At 37.6% G+C, this 13,223-nt stretch overlaps 1 non-coding gene across 1 annotated transcript; it reads left to right on the top strand.

The window, feature by feature from the left end:
* The first annotated feature begins 5,840 nt into the window (after positions 1 to 5,840).
* LOC127218632 (U6 spliceosomal RNA) lies at positions 5,841 to 5,947 on the top strand. Its single transcript, XR_007834231.1, has one exon. It is a non-coding gene; the product is annotated as a U6 spliceosomal RNA (small nuclear RNA).
* Positions 5,948 to 13,223: the final 7,276 nt, after the last annotated feature.

The raw sequence follows: 13,223 nt of genomic DNA, 5'->3' as shown, positions 1-13,223 counted from the left end.
ATAGTCCCCTGTAGCTTATTGGACCACAATACTTTAAAATTTGAATTTAACAACAACACAAATAGCAGAAAACCTTCAAACTCATGGAAACTGTACAATGTGCAATTGCACCACTCCTGGATCAAAGAAGAAATAAAGAAAGAAATTAAGGACTTTCTCATATTCAACGAGAATGAGGATACAACATACCTGAAATTATGGGACACCTTGAAATCAGTTCTATGAGGGAAGTTCATTGCACTAAGTGCCCATAAGAAGAAAACAGAGGATAGTCACATAAGAGAATTAACAGCGTAACTGAAAGCCTTAGAACTGAGAGAACAGAACTCACCTTGTAGGAGTAGAAGCCAGGAAATAATCAACTTGAAGGCTGAAATCATAAAAATAGAAACCAGGAAAACAATAAAAAAAAAAAATCAATGCAACGAACAGTTGTTTTGTGAAAATCAACAAGATACACAACACTTTATCCAAATTAACAAAAAAGCACAGAGAGAACATGCAAATTAACAAAATCACAAATGAAAAGGAGAAAATAACAACAGACACAGAGGAAATACAGACAATTTTCATGTCATACTTTGAAAATCTCTATTCCACAAAAAATGAAAATTCAAAGGAAATGGAAAAATTTCTGGATAACTATCACTTACCAAAATTAAATCAAGAATAGACAAACAACTTAAATAGAATTATAACCCGCAATGAAATAGAAGCAGTCATTGAAAGCCTTCCAACCAAAAACAGTCCATGGCCAGATGGATTCAACACAGAATTCTACCAGACATTTAAAGAAGAACAAATACCACTATGCCTCAAACTGTTCCACAAGATAGAAACAGAAGGTTCATTGCCGAACTCTTTTTATTAGGCCACAATAACTTTGGTACCCAAGCATCACAAAGACACAACTAAGAAAGAAAACTACAGACAAATATTCCTTTTGAAATTGATGAAAAAATACTCAATAAAATACTGGCAAACCAAATTTAAGAATACATCAGAAAAATAATCCACCATGACCAAGTAGGCTTCATACCTGAAATGCAGGGATGGTTTAACATATGAAAATCTATCAACATGATCCACCATATCAACAAACAGAAAAAGAAAAACTATATGATTATCTCCCTAGATGTGGAAAGAGCCTTCTTCAAAATACAATACCCTTTCATGATAAAGGTCGTGGAGAGGTCAGGGATAACAGTAACATACCTAAACATAATAAGAGCAATATAAAGCAAAACAACTGCCAACATCAAACTGTATGGAGAGAAACTTAAGCCAATTCCTCTAAAATCAGGAACAAGACAAGGCTGCCCTCTCTATCCATATCTCTTCAATATTGTACTAGAAGTTCAAAATAATTCTATAAGACAACAAAAGTAGATCAAGGGGATCCAAATAGGAAAGGAAGAAGTCAAACTGTCTCGATTTGCAGATGATATGATAGTTTACATAAGCAACCCAATAAACTCTACCAAGGAATGCCCACAACTGAAAAACACCTTCAGCAAAATAACAGGATACAAGATAAACTCAAAAAAATCAGTAGCCCTACATTTTTCAGATGACAAAGAGACAGAGAAAGAAATCAGAGAAACATCACCATTTATAATAGCCACAAGCAACATAAAGTATCTTGATGTAAAACTTACCAAACAAGTAAAAGGCCTATATAATAAGAACTTTGTGGCTCTAAAGAAAGAAATTAATTTAGATACCAGAAAATGGAAAGACCTCGCATGCTCTTGGATACGTAGGATAAACATAGTAAAAATGGCAATCTTGCCAAAAGCAATCTACAGATTCAATGCAATCCCCATTAAAATCCCAGCACAATTCTTCACCGACCTTGAAAGGATAATAATCAATTTTATATGGAAAAACAAAAGACCCAGGATAGCAAAAACAGCCCTATACAATAAAAGAATTTGAGGAGGCATCACCATTCCTGACATTAAGCTCTACTACAGACCTATAGTTCTTAAAACAGCCTGGTATTATCATAAAAATGGACAAGTAGGCCAATGGAATTGAATTGAAAATTCTGATATTAACCCACACACCTATGAAAACCTGATTTTCGACAAAACAGCTAAAATTATACAATGGGGTGAGGACAGCATCTTCAACAAATGGTGCTGGCATAATTGGATGAAGGTGTATAGAATACTGCAGATAGACCCATGTCTGTCGCCATGCACAAAACTAAATTCCAAATGGATCAAAGACCTCAACAACAATCCAGCCACATTGATCCTCTTAGAAGAGAAAGTAGGAGGTACCCTTGAACAAATTGTTATCAGAGAATGCTTCCTGAACATAATTCCTGTGGCACAGACACTGAGAGAAACAATTAATAAATGGGACTTCTTCAAACTTAGAAGCTCCTGTAAGGCAAAGGACACAATGGTCAAGACCAAATGGCAGCCCACAGACTGGGAAAAGATTTTCACCAATCCTATATCCCACAAAGTGCTGATCTCCAAAATATACAAACCACTCAAGAAACTAGTCAACAAAACACCAAATAACCCTATTAAAAAATGGGGTACAGAACTGTAGAAAGAATTTTCAATCAAAAAGGCTGGATGACACTTAAGAAAATGCTCCACATCCTTAGCTATCAGGGAAATGCAAATCAAAACAACTTTGAGATATCTTCATAACTCTGCCAGAATGGCTAAAATTAGAAACACCAGTGATGACATATGTTGGAATGGATGTGGAGAAAGGGAACACTCCTCTACTGCTGGTATGAATGCAAATTCATACAGCCATTTTGGAGATCATTATGGCGTTTCCTCAGGAAAATGGGAATTAGTTTACCACAGGACCCGGCAATCCCCCTCTTAGGCATATACCCAAAGGATTCACATCCATGCAACAAAGACATCTGTTCAACTATGTACATAGCAGCACTATTTGTAATAGCAAGAACCTGGAAGCAACCTAGATGCCCCTCAATTGAAGAATAGATAATGGAAATGTGGTATATCCACACAATGGAATACTACTCAGCATAAAAAAAAAAAATAATGGTATCTTGAAATTCGCAGGCAAGTGGATGGCACTTGAAGAATCCATCCTGAATGAGGTAACCCAGTAACAAAAAGAGGAACACAGTATGTTCTCACTCATATATGTATTTTAGTCCTAGATCAAAGGATCATCAGCCTATAATTCACACCACCAGAGGAACTAGGATACAAGGTGTATTCGAAGAGATTCATAGAATGTCCTTCACAGAACTGGGAAGGGACAAGTCCCCCACAGCTCAGGGTAAGTGGGGGGGTCAGTGAATGGAGAGAGAAGTAGGAGAAAAAGAGGAGGAGGAAAGGATAACATGTGCGACTAGGAAGATTGAGCCTGGTTATTAATAGAAGACAGGATAGAGAGAGAGAGAGAGAGAGAGACAGAGAGAGAGAACATAAAAGTGGGAGCCAATATTGGTTTGAAGATAAAATTGAACACAAAGAAACGTCTAGAGAACTACAAGACTGCTTCCACCTAACAATTTGAGCTTCCGTGGAAAGGCTATCATAAATGCCCTTCCTGGAGTGTGAGATCAACAACTAACTTATCCTTGGAGCCCTCAACTAATGCCTGTTAGAAACAGGATCAAACACCCATATATAAACATTGAGTTGAACTAGAACCCAGATGCAGATGTAGAGGACAAAACCATGGGGCAGAAACACATACAGACAGCTTAATTTAACAAGGAGGAGCTAAGGGCCACTAGACTGATAGCTGGGAAGCCAGCATGGGACTGACTCAGGCCCCCCTTAATATGGGTCTCAGCCAGAAGGACTGAGCAGTTTAAGGGACCTCAGACAGTGGAGCCAGGATGTATATCCCTGGTGCACAAAAGGAATTTGTGAATACATCCCCCATGGAAGGATAACTGCCTTAATCTAGAGACAGGCGAGAAGCCCTAGTCCCTACTTCACATTACCTGTCAGATCTACATAACCACAACTGGATGGCATTCCCCTACATATGGAATTGGGGTGGGGGGATGGGAGGGGAGGATGGTTAGAGTGCATATGAGAGGGCAGAGAGTGTAAAAGGGAGGGAAGGAGGGAGGGAGGGAGAGAATGAAGGAGGGAGGGAGGGAGAGAGGGAGGGTGACGGGAGTTGGAACTGGGATTGACATGTAAAATATTAAATTAAAAAAAATGCTTTGACTCCAAAATTTAAGTTGAAGGACTGGGGAAAAGGATTTCTTTTTTTTTTTCACAGAAAATGAAAAGATGTGGATTCATTCTAGACTAATGTGGTTTGATCAAGCCAGACTACCTGAAACAGAGTACGAGGTGATACTACATCCGAAACAACTGGACAAAGTAGCCTTACAGACTACAGCCAGGGATTTTGAAACTTATTCGAATCCCCCATGACAGCGCCCCTTACCAGCAGGAAGTAGAACAACGCCTAAATTCCCAAATATTATCTATAAATGTTTGTTTTCATTTAAATGGACTTTGTTATATAAAATAATTTAAAAAAAAGAATGGGTTAAAAAATTTTTGTTAAAGATTTGTTAAATTTAAATGGAAGTTTTTATTCACCAAGTGGGCACCGTATGTTTTGTGTAGGGTTTTCTGACTGCTGCTGATTTTGTCCTGCTGCCAAGTCAGCCCCAAATAACACACAGGAATGCTCTATTTGATATAATGCTGTTAGCCAGTTGCTTATTTCTTATTTGCTAGCTCTGTCTTAATTATTAACCCATTTTTGTGTAAGTATTTCCATGTGGTCTCATCTTACCTTAGAGGGGCTGGAATTGTGCTCTCCCAGGTCTCAACATGCTGACTCCTCCCTACTTCTTCCTCGAATCCTCCTTGTCGCCTAGTCCCTCTATCTTCCTTTCCTATTGGCCAACAGTGATTTATTCATTAACCAGATGAAGAACATTTTTACAGAATGACATCTCCTATCAGTATCCATTTCCCTGAATTTCAATATTCTATTTTTCTGATGAGTAGTAATCCATTGTGTAAATATACCACATTTTCTCCATGCATTCTTCAGTTAAGCTATATTGATGTCACTTTCAGATTCTGGCTATTACAAATAATGCTGCTATGAACATAGTTGAACAGATGTCCTTGTGGTGTGAATGTGCATCTTTTGGGAATGTGCCTAAGAGTGGAATTGCTGGGTCATGAGGTAGACTAATTCCCATTTTCCTGAGGAACCACCATATTGATTTCAAAAATGGCTTTCCGAGTTTGTACTCCAAATAACAATGGAAGAATGTGCCCCTTTCTCCACATCCTCTCCAGGATAATCTGTCTTTGGTGTTTTTAATTTTGTCCATTCTGACAGGAATAAGATGAGATCTCAGAGTTGTATTGATTTGCATTTCCATGATGGATAAGGAGAAATCTGTTACTACAGGACTACAGAAATGTCCAGAGATCTAAAAGGATGAACCCAACTACAATACAAGCAATAGTGGAGAGGCTACCTTTAATGTCCTTCCAGGATATTGAAATAGGTGACCACAGCATATCCATCCTAGAGCCTTCATTTTTTAGCTGATTGAAGCAGAAACAGACACCCACAGATAAACCCTAGCAAAACTCATGAAATCCAGTTGCAGACATGGAGGAGTGAGGAGCAAACAGGTCAACACCACGCTTGAGAAACCCACAGAATCTGCTGAGCTGAACAAGGGGGATCTCATGCATGCCAGTCTGATATCTGGGAAACCAGCATAGGACTGACCAATAACCCATGAAAGTGGATGATACTTAGGAAGACTGAGCCATCTATGGGGCATGTAGTAATAGGACAGTATTTATCTTTAGTATACAAATGGACTTAGGGTGATTGCTTCAGCAGCACATATACTAAAATTAGAATGATAAAGAAAAGATAAGTATGGCTCCTGAGCAAGGATGACTTGTAAATTCGTGAAGCATTCCATATATGTTATAGCAATACAAGAAAACACACAATAATAGAAAGACAAGCATGACATCACCAAAATCTACAGACTCTACAACAACTAGACCTAAACACACCAAAGTAGATGAAGCAGAAGAGAATGACTTAAAAAATATTGTCATAAAAATGATAGAGGCCTTCAAAGATGAAATGAGAAAATCCTTTAAAGAAATAGAAGAAAAACTAACAAAAAATGGAAGAAATAGAAGAAAAGACCAAGAGAAAATTCAAGAAATGAATAAACCTCTTTAAAAAAGGAAAGCCAAGAAAAACCAATCAAACACGTGAAGGAAACAAATCCAACAGTACAAAACTTGAAAACTTAAATAGAGACAATAAAGAAAATACAAACTGAAGGAATGCTGGAAATAGAAAAACTGGGCAAATGATCAGGAACTACAGACACAAGCATAATCAACAGAATACACGACATGGAAGACATAATCTCAGGAGCTGAAGATAAAATAGAGTAAATAGATTCACCCATCAAAGAAAATCTTAAATCCAACCAATCCTGAACACAAAACACCCAGGAAATGTGGGACACTGTGAAAAGACTAATCTAAAAATAATTGGCATAGAGGAAGGTGAAGAAGCTAAGCTCAAAGGTGCAGAAAACATATTCAACAAAATCATTGAAGAAAACTTTCCTAACCTGAAGAAGGACATGCCCATGAATTTACAACAAACATACCAAACACCAAATAGACTGGACCAAAGGGGGGAAGAACATTACAACACATAATAATCAAAACACCTAACATACAGAAGAAAGAAAATTAAGAGCAGTGAAGGAAAAAGGCCAGGTAATATACAAAGGTAGATCTATCAAAATTACACCCGAATTCTCCATGGAAAATTTCAAGGCCAGAAGGTCCTGGGTAGATGTTGTACAAGTACTAAGAGGCCATGGATACCAGCCCAGGCTACTATACCCAGCAAAATGCTTAATCACTATAGATGGAGAAAACAAGATATTTAATGACAAAGCAGATTTTGAGAATACTTATATACAAATCCAGCCCTACAGAAAATTCTAGAAGGAAAACATCAAACAAAGGAAGTTATCTACGCTCACAAAAACATAGCCAATAGATAATCCCACTTCACCAGAAGCCAAGGGCAAAGGAGAGCAAATATATTCACAATACTACCGGAAACAAGTCTAAAGCAAACAAACATTCACAATTAATGGTCCTTCCTCTCCCTCAACATTAATGGTCTTAATTCACCTATAAAAAGACAGAGGTGAACAGAATGGATACAAAGACAGAATTCATCCTCCTGCTGCATAGAAGAAACACTGCTGAGTTTCAAAGACAGACATTACCTCATGGTAAAGGGTCTGGAAAAGATCTTCCAATCAAATGGACCCAAGAAGCAAGCATGTGGCTATCCTTGTATCTAACAAGTTATACTTCAAACTAAAATCATTCAAAAGAGATGAAGGCAGTCATTTCATATTCATCACAGGCGAAATCCATCAGTTCAAAGTCTCAATCATGAACATCTATGCCCTATTAAAATAACCCTATTCAAATGTGGTATAGAACTACAGAGAGAATTATCAATAGAGGAAATCAAAAAGGCTGAAAGACACTTAAGAAAATGCACATCATCCTTAGCTACCAGGAAAATGCAAATCAAAATACTCTGAGATACCTTCTATCTACTGCCAGAATGGCTAACATTAGAAACACCAATGACAACTTAAGGTGGATAAAATGTGGAGAAAGGGGAAACTCCTCCACTGCTGGTGGGAGTTCAAACTTATACAGCCATTTTGGAGATCGATATGACGGTTCCTCAGGAAAATGGCTGTCTAACACAGAACCTGGCAATCCCACTCTTAGTTAGCCATAGACCTAAATGATCCACATCCACACAACAGAGACGTGTTCAACTATGTTATTAGAAGCATTATTTGTAATAGCAAGAACCTGGAATCAATCTAGATGGCCCTCAAATGAAGAATGGATAAAGAAGGTGTGGTACATTTACACAATGGAATACTACTCTGTGGAAAGAAAAACAATGGAATTTTGAAATTCATAGTCAAATGGATGAAACGTGAAGCATCCATGCTGAATGAGGTAAATCAGTCTAGTCACAAGAAGAGGAAAATTGTATGTACTCACTTATATGGATTTCAGATATAGAGCAAAGGATCACCAGCCTATAATTCACACTGCCAGATAAACTAGGATACAAGGAAGAATCAAAGAGCATCATACAATTTCCCTCACAGAAGAGGAAAGGAATAATTTCTCCTGAGCATATTGGGAGTTTGAGGGCAGTCAGTGGAGAGGGAGCTAGGAGAAAGAGAAGGGGAGGAGAGGAAAACACATGGAACTAGAAAGATTGAGTCAGGGGAGGAATAGACAAGAGGAGATAGATAGATAGATAGATAGATAGATAGATAGATAGAGAGAGATAGACCATAAAAGTGGGAGCTATTGTAGGTTTGAAGAGAAAACTGATCCTATACAAATGTCCACAGACCTGCAAGTCTGAACCCAACTAACAATTTTAGCCACAGAGGAAAAGGCTACTATAAATGCCCTTCCCTGATAATGAGATTGATGACTAAGTTATCCTCATTCATAGAGCCCTCATCTAGCAGCTGATGTAAACATAAGCAGACACCCACAGCTAAACACTTAGCTGAACTGGAATCCAGATGCAGAGAGGGAGGGCAAGCCCAGGCTACAGAAACCCATCGAGACATCTGACCTGAACAAGGAGGAGCTAATGGGCCCCCAAATTCATAGCTGGGAAACTAGCATTGGACCAACTCTAAACCCCTGAATATGGGTCTCAGTTAGAAGGTCTGGGCATTCTATGGGACCTCTGACAGTGGGATCAGGATGTATCCCTGGTGCACAAAAGGACTTTGGGAGCATATTCCCCATGGAGTTTTACTACATTAACCTAGAGGCCGGAGGGAGAGCCTAGTCCCTACACCAAATGACTTGACAGATTTTGTTGACCCCTCCTGGAAGGTAGCACTGTCCAAGCAGAGTGTGTGCAGGGGAATGGAATGGGAGGGTGGTCGGGGGGAATTGGAGGGTATTAGAGAGGGAAGGAGGGAAGGAGAGGGCACTGGGATGCATATGTAAAATAAGAAAAACCTAAAAATGTGGACTTTTGGAGCCTATCCCACATAGAGGGATACTCTCTTAGCCTAGACACATGGGGGAAGGCCTAGTCCCTGCTCCAAATAATATGACAGAATTTGAATACTCCACTTCGAATGCCTCCCCTTCCCTGGTGAGAAGAAAGGGGATGGGTTGGGGTTTTTATGAGGAACATGGGAGGATGGGAGGGTGATAGAACTGGGATTGACATGTAAATCAACCTTGTTTCAAATTTAAATAAAAGAAGGAAAAAAAGAAAAAAATCAAAAGATCTATATCCAGATACATTTTATGGAAGAATAAGATTGTGAATATCAATTTATTGACTATGAATTAAAAATAATACCATCAAGATGTCTGTTAACACTTTACTTTCTGGCTGCTGATGCTATGAGGAAACATTATAGAAGGCTGTCATGTTTAAATCAGAGTCTCCAAAGGTACATGAATAGCTGTGAATGTTCTTTATAAAGGCTCTGAATTTCAGATTACCTGGTGATCTGGGAGGAGTTGGGGAGCAGAAAGAATATGATCAAAACATATTCTATGAAAAATGTGTAAAATGTTTTGCATTTAAAATATTAAAATAAATAATAAAACCCTGAACAGCCAGTGGAGCATTGGGGAACATTCCCTAAGACTGAAACAGTGATAATGAGAGATGCAGAGATTTTTATTAGTCATTGACATAGCCAAAAAGGAGGTAGATGGAATCATGAATGATAGGCCTGCCACATGAGCAGGATATTTGAATTGTACAACTAGAGAGCTGTGTCAAGAGAAGATTCTCAAAGACCAGGTACCACTTATTACTATGAAAAAAAGAGTTTTTTTGGTGGTTTTAAAGAAGTCACCAAGAGAACATAGTTTATGAAACTATGTGCAGCAGTATAAGAAAACTTAAGTGATTTGTACATCATGACTGATTGAGACAGTCAAGAGAGAAACTATTCATTTTAGAGCTATGATGACTATGATTTCATGGATATGATTGTCAGTCAGTATTGCCATAATGTAAACTACCATAACTGTGAAGAAAAATCCTGTGAAAATAGCATAGTTACTGCTTTTTCTAGACAAATTGGACCTAAAAACTTTGGTGGTGATAGCTTTGGCAGCAATGACGATTTTTAGTTCATGCAGGAAATTTCATTGTGGCATCCACAATAGTTGTGATTATCCTGAAAGTAGAGATAGCTGCAGTGGATTTAGTAATAAGGTACACCAATTTGGAGATAGTCAGTGCTACAATGGTTCTGTTATTTACAGCATTTACAGCAATTAATTTTCAAATTTGGATTTATAAAGGAGGAAACTTTGGAAGCAGAACCTCTGGTCGATGGTAGTGAGGGCAAAATGAAGCTAAACAATGAGACCAAAACCCATGCACACAGCTTAAAAATACTGAGGACTATATTTGTGATTAGTTGTATAGCAGATTATTATACTCTTTTACTTCCTAATATTCATTTATTTTGATAATTTTTTATTTAAATTTGAAACAAGCTTGTTTTACATGTCAATCCCACTTCCTGTACACCCGTCTTCACCAGTCCCTGCCCCCATCAAACCATTTCTGTTCCCAAGGGAGGGTGAGGCCTTCCATGGTGAGTCTTCAAAGTCTGTGATATCATTTGGTGCAGTTCCCAGGCCCTCCCAGATTTGTCTAGGCTGAGAAAGTATCCCACTATGTGGGATGGGTTCCCAAAGTCCATTCGTATACTAGGGATAAATACTGATCCACTACCAGAGGCCCCATAGACTGCCTAGTCCTCCTAATTAACACCCATGTTCTGGGTCAGGTCTGGGTCAGTCCTATGCTTGTTTCCCAACTATCAGACTGGGGTCCATGAGCTCCCCTTGTTTAGATCAGCAGATTCTGATGGTTTTCTCCAGCCTGGTCTTGACCCTTTGCTCATCATTTCTCCCTCACTACAACTGGATTCTAAGAGTTCAAATCAGTGTTTAGCTGTGGGTGTCTGCTTTTGCTTCCGTCAGCTACTATATGAAGGCTTAGGATGGCATATAAGGTAGTCATCAGTCTCATTGTCAGGAAGGTCTCCCCACTATAGCTTAGATTGTTAGTTGGATTCATCCTTGTAGATCTGTGGACATTTCCTTATTGCCAGATTTCTCTAAAATCCTATAATGGCTCCCTCTACTATGGTTTGTCTTTTCTTGCTCTCCTCTATTCTTTCCCTGACTCAATTTTTCTGCTCCAGTATGCCTACCTTCCCCCGACGCCAGTACCTCCTAACTGCCTATTCCTTCCCCCATGCTCACAATTTGCTCAGGAGATCTTGTCCCTTTCCCCTTCTCCAGGGTACCATTCATGTCTTTCTTAGGGTCCTCCTTGTTTCCTAGCATTTCTCGTGTTGTGGATTGCTGGCTGGTAATCCTTTGCTCTGTGTGTAAAATCCATATAGGAACGAGTACATACCTCATTCAGCATGGTTTCTTCTAGTTCCATCCATTTGCCTGCAAATTTCAAAATTCCATTGTGTTTTTCTGCTGAATAGTACTCCATTGTGTAAATGTACCACATTTTCTCCATCTATTCTTCAGTTGAGGGGCACTTAAGTTACTTCCTGGTTCTGGATATTACAAATAATGATGATATGAATATAGTTGAACACAAGTTTTTGTTACTTTTCATTATTTGAAAAAGATGAAGCATCCCAATAAAGTGATTTTGTGAAGACTTTTTTCATCCATTGTCTTAATTTTTAAATGTATAAATATCTATTTCTAAAAATATTATTTTATTGGGAATATTAATTCAGTAATGACCATGTTTATATACTGTAATACACCCAAAAGTAAGGCAAAAAATTGAACTAATGTCAAATCAGGCAATCCATAAATAGAGTTATTGGTAAAAGAGAAAATAAAAAGGAATGCAGTTGAGTTTTCACAATGGGAAGCACTTTGGGCATAAGCTATTCATTTCATCTAAATTATCTAAAGTGGTTATCCTTTGAGAGAACAATGATTAGAAGAAAACACGTGGAAATTATGAAATGAAATTTCAAATTAAACTGTATTAGAGGGACTTTTAGTGATGGTTGTTGGCTGGTTGGTTGGTTGATTTTGTGATGTGGGGATTCATATAGCCTAATCTGACCATGAATTCACCTTGTAACTAGAACTAACCCTGAGCTACTACTAATCTTCCTACTTGGTTCAACTGGTAATATTTAAAATATTCACTATACTTCAGGCTTGATTGTCAGATCTTGAATTTGTTGTTAGTCATATGTACATATTCTATTTTCAGTTTTCTTAAATAGGTTCATTTATGTGTAAAGTATATATTCATGGAGATCTGTCTATAAAACAGAGTAATATTTCTTCCTCTGAAAAATTTAATACTACATATATCCTAACAATCAAAGTCTAATCACCAAAACTTTGGGTATCATACAACAGATAAACACTTCTGTGGAAACAATTAGACATTGGACCATACACAAAATAGGGTTAGGATTAAATATGAATACCTTATTTTCTATAATCATCTGATTCCTGAGAAGTGGCATAACTATTCACTGATTATTTCCAATATAACTTAGGAATTAATTGGTAGTCTCCTGTTTCTTTTAAATTTATAATTAAAGAATTTTGTTTCATAGTTAATTTATTGTTATATGTTGGTTAAGTATTAGAGTCTCAAGGCAAATAAATACTTTGAGCTACTTCTCATTTAGTTATGTGCCTACTACATAAAATGTTTTTATCTTTGTGGAAAATTATTCATATAAATCATCAGGTTGTTTTTTAGTCAAATTATTTGTAAAATGGATGGATGTTCATCAGTTATTTTATCTGGAGTTACATTCTCCCTTTGACACTGTCAAATGTCAATACTAGTTCTTTTGGTACACATAATAATGAACAAATTAATAACTGTTGATCCTTTATTAGCTAAGACATTGTTTATTATTAAGTTTAGATAACAATGTATATCATCAGTCTCCCAATTGAAGGAACTGACCACTTAGGAACTGGTTTTCTTGGCCTAGATTTGCTGAGTTCTATAATTTAACCTTTATTTTGCTCATATGTTTCTGTTGCAAGTTTATACACTTCAGTTGCACATACAGTTGTGTCATTAATGTCTAATTG

Source organism: Phodopus roborovskii, unplaced genomic scaffold, assembly GCF_943737965.1.
Source record: "Phodopus roborovskii unplaced genomic scaffold, PHOROB, whole genome shotgun sequence".
Classification (NCBI taxonomy): Eukaryota; Metazoa; Chordata; class Mammalia; order Rodentia; family Cricetidae; genus Phodopus; species Phodopus roborovskii.
This window is presented reverse-complemented; position numbering and strand designations above follow the sequence as displayed.